This window comes from Ruditapes philippinarum, unplaced genomic scaffold (genome assembly GCF_026571515.1).
Source record: "Ruditapes philippinarum isolate M1 unplaced genomic scaffold, ASM2657151v2 ctg1792_1_1_1_1, whole genome shotgun sequence".
NCBI classification, from domain to species: Eukaryota; Metazoa; Mollusca; class Bivalvia; order Venerida; family Veneridae; genus Ruditapes; species Ruditapes philippinarum.
This window is the reverse complement of record NW_026853759.1, coordinates 125,395-132,342: the sequence shown is the minus strand read 5'-3', so window position 1 is coordinate 132,342 and position 6,948 is coordinate 125,395.

The following is a 6,948-nucleotide window of genomic DNA, read 5'->3' as shown; positions in this document are numbered from 1 at the left end:
GTTTTAATATCAGACCTGCGTTTGATTATAAGAATCTTACGCTGACTGCCGTAAACAGCGACCCTCTAGCTAGATTTTCCAGATACCGGCAGCCAGTGTAAGATTCTTATTATATAATCTGCAGATCCATAATCGTTCTTACAGACGTTGAAATATGAGTTTTGTCATTAAAAACGGCGTATATTGAGTTTTATTAGTATATGACTTTATTATGTTTATGTGTGACAAATATACAATTTATACGAATTTAAGGTGGTTGGAGCTCCACATCCCATGAGTATCTGACTGTGCTCTCCTTGCGGATAAAAAGGTCACTTAATAACAACCGAAATTAGTAACAGTGACACCTGAATGATCAATGAATGAAACAGCAGGCGTGGCTCTGGTTACAACTATGAGACAGACAGACAGACATACAGATACTTTTATTTACAATCAGGTTCTACAGTACATACACATATAAGCAACATGACAAATATTAAAGATTAATATGTCTACTAGTAGTTTGTATATTTTTCAACAATTTGTCATTCATATATCATAGGATTCTACAGACATTTTAATGTGATCAAAAGGTTACTGTATCAACTGACCTGTGTGACTGGTGTGGCAGCTAAATATGTGTGGGAACAACCACCTGAATTTCAAATTACGGAAATGTACTGGTTCAATTATTTGGACGAGCAGACCTTTAAGAGATCCATTCATTTCCTTATCAATGTACTAGTTTTATCTTTCTTTAATATACAAAGATTATCTGCACTTGTTCGTTTGAAAACATTATTAAATACCTGTCATTGACATTGTGTAGCTCTTGTTTTCAAATCTATTATACATTTAACAGTATGCACTTTTCTTGTAAATAAATAAATTTATTTAAGTTTTAATGGTACGTTTTAGCTTCCTTCTGTTGTCATTTATGTTAGTATGACATAGGCGTTCATGTGGAAATCAGTTAACAGCACGAATAAGCTATTTTTTCTTTTAAATTTTGCTGGTTTAGTGATTTTAATTAAATGCGCATGACTTGGAACACAGTGTGCCCAGTACTAGTGTCGTAATTCAACCAAATTTCACCATTAAAGTATGGTTAACTTGTTTAACTCTGATCTAGGTAGTATTTACTCTGAACCTACTAACTTGTGTTATATTTGAATATGGAAATATCTCTTTAAGGTTTAAGGGATTTCAATATTAAAATATAATACAGAGCTTGGTCAGACTGCATGAATATACAAGACTGACCAGTGCGAAAGCTCATTTCACTATGTTAGAGGTTGCATAGCTTTATAATTAATTAATTTTGGCAAATCGTTGTTTGAACAATATATGGCATACAACAACCAAACAGTATGTTTCGGCGTTCAACGTAAACCGAACTTCTTACATTTACTTAAATGTTCCCCGTGATAGAAATAGAGGACATACTGAATGTGTGTAAGTTCAATACTAAATTTATTGAACGAGTTTAATAAAATTATATTATGCGAACCTCTGGCGAGCATAATATTATTTTATTCAATTAGTTCAATAAAATTCAGTAATGAAACTACGAATATAATATTCTATTTATCACATACCCAAAACAAAGTGGAAAAGATTCACTTTTCATTGATGCGCTTAAAAAGCGGCACAGGTATATGATAAAATGCAATATGGTCATACAATATCAATTTGGCCGTAATATAATTACAATCCCTCAACTTTTTCAGCTTAATTCATCAGTCATTAATCATTAATCTTAGACCAATGAATGAACAATCAGTAGGCTTGGTCTCTATAGCGTCGTTAAGTGGTTTTTAAGCTTGCTCCAATTCAGCAGCTTTGAGGGCTAAAATGGATTTATCACTTAATATTTTATTCTTATCGTTTTAACTTGAAAACAACTTTGCCAAACTCATTTTCGGAACCAATTAAACATTTATTCTCGCCATTTTATGCCACAACAGAAGTGGGAGGGGATATACATTTGCCTTTGTCCGTCTCTGTCCGTAGACTGACGAAACAGTGGAATGTGGGGACATCAATGTCATACGGACTAAATTCTAGTTTTGTTTCATAGGTTTATTTAAAGTTCATGACTACATTCTGTCATATATTCATAACAATATGCACTTATGAGACACTACTGCTGTTTCGTGAGAATAATACTGTGGGAAACACCATGTGTATGACACACCTTAAGTTTAGCATTTAAAGATATAAAATTAGGACGTGCCAGATTTTATGCAACCTGATGTGTTGAGTGCAAACACAAGGCAATCGCTTATTCATAAGGGCTAGGCCGAGTTTCAGAATCCTGTGAGTTTAAAATAATGTCCTTCGGGGTATTGATATGCAAGAACAACAGATACATTTTGAGATTTGCATTAAGAAAGACAAAGAGTTTTAAGATTCCTATGTTAAGTATACATCGGTTTATAGTCATTGCTTGTTACGTTGTATCCAGCCAAGAACCATACAAAAACCGCAGCTATTTTAACATTATGATTTTACCCAATATTATTTTTTAAATATTTTTGTTCCTCTACAAAATCACTCAGATTACTTCTATGGATATGGTTAGCGGTTAGTGTTTTGGTTAGAGGGTTATGGGTTAGGCTTCGGGATCATTGATGCCAGCACTATTAAGTGTTGAGAATTGAGTACCGCTCAAGCCGGTGCTAGGGGGCGTGAGGGATGTTGCACGTATTCATTATCCCTCATGTACAGACTCAATCAAACCGAGTCTGCAATTCTCTTGTGATTTTGTTGTGATTAATGCTTCCGAGGGATCACTTTGTTTCCAGATTTTTATACTTCACAACAGCAGGTGTCAAGTGCTGTGTGGCAGCTGTAAAAAGTTGCCCCGTACTTCACTTCAGTGTTGTTATATTTTTCTGGTCCTTCGGGATCATTGATGCCAGCACTATTAAGTGTTGAGAATTGAGTACCGCTCAAGCCGGTGCTAGGGGGCGTGAGGGATGTTGCACGTATTCATTATCCCTCATGTACAGACTCAATCAAACCGAGTCTGCAATTCTCTTGTGATTTTGTTGTGATTAATGCTTCCGAGGGATCACTTTGTTTCCAGATTTTTAGGATTTTAAAACATGGCTTTTGCTGCGGACAGATTCTAAAAGTGCTCCACTTTTTTAAATATATCGACATATAAAATGAACTTTGACAATAACCATGTTGTTGTTGCATCGGCATATTGTTGTCCTTACAAGTCATGTTAGTAAGTCCAAGTTCTTCAGTAATGGGTCGTAAGTCAACGCAAAGTTTGCTATTTATTTACTTCTCAAAACCAAGCGGCTCATGAGGCTACCGGACTTTTTCTACGTGAGTGTTAATAAATTTGGTTCTGTCTCATTGCAGGTATATCCAAGAAGAGTATATAACAGATTTGGTATATTTTCCATGTTTGTTATCTAGTTTATAAATAAGATTACCAAAAACCGACTGCCATCGCTTAATACAAATAAATTTATTTAGAAGTAGATCATATAATTGTCTTATAAAAAATAACATGGTGCTTACAAAAACATATTTAAAAAAAACTAGAGCAAGTATTTGAAGAAAATGTTATCCTAACCGTGTTAAAGGAACTCCACTGAGGTCCGAACTTCACTTAGGTCCAAAGGCCTAAAACATAAAATCTGAAAATTAAAAAAAAATTAAGTGAAACACTTAAAATAAAAAACTTTGCAAATGATTACAAAGAAATATACTATAGTAAAATTAAAAATCGCTTTATTGTGTGTCTGACTCTTAGCCGATAAATATAAAAATTTGAGTGAAAAATGTTGCAAGGCTTTTTTATTATTAGGCCATTTTGCACAATAAAAGCACAATAAAAATTATTATTATAACGTTGGGAGGGAATATTCTGAAAATTGTGCACAAAAATATTGGTCCAGACCATCATCAATTTGTACACAAATGTCCAAAAAATATTTCCAGTCACGACATATCTAAAAAAAACCTCAATGGAGTACATAAATTACTGTAAGGATCTGTAGGAAATTCAAAATAAAAATTCACGTTAAAAATTTTCTCTTTGTGTAAATTAATTGCTAATTGGTTATTTAAAACAGAAAAAAACAACACGATTTGTGTTTTAAAAGTACTGGTCGTGATCCTGACATGTTCTTTGTAAATATAGAGCCATGGATTCATAAATGAATACATGTATATATTTCAGAATGCAGAATGTCCTCTTTAACCTGTGTACAGGACATTAAATGTCCTCTAAAACCTGTGTACAAGACATATATAGCAAAGGTACTTGCTTGAACTATACTGGACAACCATATGGTTTCGTCGAAACATTGGCAAATTGGTGCACTGGTCTACTTATTATATCTTGACCCAACTACTAACCTTATGCTAAGATAAGAAATTGTAAGATGACCCTATGACGTGATCTCGTCATCAATTGAATGTCTGAATAATTAATTTGATATTGATAAGCATCTTAATCATTGTAGACAAATACTCTTTAAGATGGCAAAAATTCGAGTATATGGACCAGAATGTATATTCACGTAAAAACATAAACCCACAAGAACGTTGAGTTTTTTCACATACATGTATATTGACATAGATAATGTATCTATATATACACACGAAAATATATGAAGTCAGTTCTTTTTCAGTATCTTAAATATCAAACTTTGATTTTATACAATGCAAATAACAAAATACTGCACAGTTTTTAAAGCGGCAACTTTTTTTTCCATTTTTTATTAATTGAAGTTTATACAGGGCACAAGCATCATTACATGAAGGAATTCTTTATCAACAGTCATATAATAATGAAATATAATCAAGATATGTAAAACAACACAGCTGCTATTGTAATTGTGTGTATTCTTATAAACCTAAACGTTTGATAATGTTTTATAACGGGATACAAAAATATTTCTAGAAAAAGAGAGAAAACGGTAAGATACTCGGCCGAAGTCAAACTTGTTAACTTGCATAGGATAAGCTACTACTAACCATGCCAACCGCAAACAGAACATTTTATTCGTCCTCAATAGTTTTATTACAGTTCATTTTTACCCGCAATGTTTTTCCCCCTTTAATTGTCATCTTATATTTAAACAATATTACTTACATTATTTGATTTTTATCAAAATGGAATTTGATTTGAATAGGAAATTATTATAAAACAAAGATTTAGTAGATACAGTACACTAATTCCACGAAGAATTTTGCAACTGTAACTTACCGTGGTAGTCGAAAGTTCGTTTCAATCGTCTTATGCCCGGTTCGAGAAGAGAATATAATGACTAGAACAGCTTAGAAGAGAAACCCATTCGAACGCAAAAGTGTCAAAGGCGATCTGTCATATTTAATATCACATATATATTGAAAAGCTGTTAGAAACATCTAGAAAATATCATTATTGTGTTTTTATATTTATTCTGACTTAATATCTTTTTCCAACACTTCTTGCCATCGCGCACTCGAACAGACCTCTACATATAACGGTATCAATCGAGCAGGCTATTAGTGTTAAAATTCTGCCTATATTCATTTCTTTACTGTTAATTTAAGCGGAAGTCAATGTGAAATCAGACGGCCTTCGGTCGAAAAAGATAAAATGATTTCTTTGCTCAAATCGATGTCAATATTTTGCTTACAATTTACCCGCTGTTTTTCAATTACGTTCCCCTCTATCTGAAAAAGCGATTACACATTTATGTGGATACCCAATTTATGTGAACATTTTTCTTAGGTTTATAAAAACTAAAAAAAAGCTTTTAAAATTCTGTTCTGTTCTGTTCACAATTTACAATTTTTGACGGCTTGTCAATTGATGTCTTGCATTTACTGTCACAAGGTCATACTCGTATCTTCTATTACAATCATGTATAGCACCCGACTTTTGTACCGTTGATTGATGTGAGATATTAATTTGATCATGAAATCTGTATTCTGTATTCGTTTCTGATATCATTATGTGATGGAACGATGTTGATTTCAGTGTCACGGGTTAAATTGTCTAAAACTCGATATATCCAGTTGGAAAATTATGAGGTATACCCGTATACATTATTGAGTACAATACTGTATTCTATTGGACGAATACACAGCTATCAAATCTATATTGGACGAGGCGCAAGCCTAATCTGATATAGGTTTTGTAGCTGTGTACGAGTCCAATGGAATCAGAATTGTTTTCAACAATGTATAATGTAGATTTGATGTAAATTATTGGACTCTGAAAATGAAAACGATGCTAGGTGGAGTACAATATGAATTGAAAAATTGAACTCTGAAAATTAAAACGAGGCTAGCAGGGATACGACATGCATTTAATTGGACAAAATTGATAACATTGCATTTAATGATTTCTATTTGAACAACACATAGTTCAAACGCTCATGATTCATTGGTTATAGTTTATACGTTGTGAAATAATATTTTATATTAATCGCAAATGGCTAAGGACTTTTGCTATAACATTACTTAACCAGAAATAATTATTCTGCAATTCTACGATCATCACGTGGTTACGACATTTATATGTTCTGATGACGGTTCTAATAGATAGAGTACAATTTTCAAAAACCATTTTTTATACTGCAAAGCAAAAAGGAAATATTGGACATGATGCAACCACGGAGAACATGGGAGCTCTGCGGGAAAATGTCTTTAGACTTTGGGGTCAATTCTAAGTTAGGGCTATCTAAATTCAATTCTAAGTGTTCTGCTGTTTTTGTTGCTGTATATTCTATCTTTATTTTCTTAAATAACTTTCCAGCCTATTTTATCTAAACCGAGAGATACTTTCTGCATACTTTTCAGACCGTTTTACATTTGTGAGATGCATCTAATGCAATAATACTATATGAGCTAAAACCAACTTTGATAAAACACATAACAGACCAATCAATGTTGGTGAAGATTTTTTTATTTACAATTTCTTTTGAAATTAGTGGTCCGTGAAGGCGT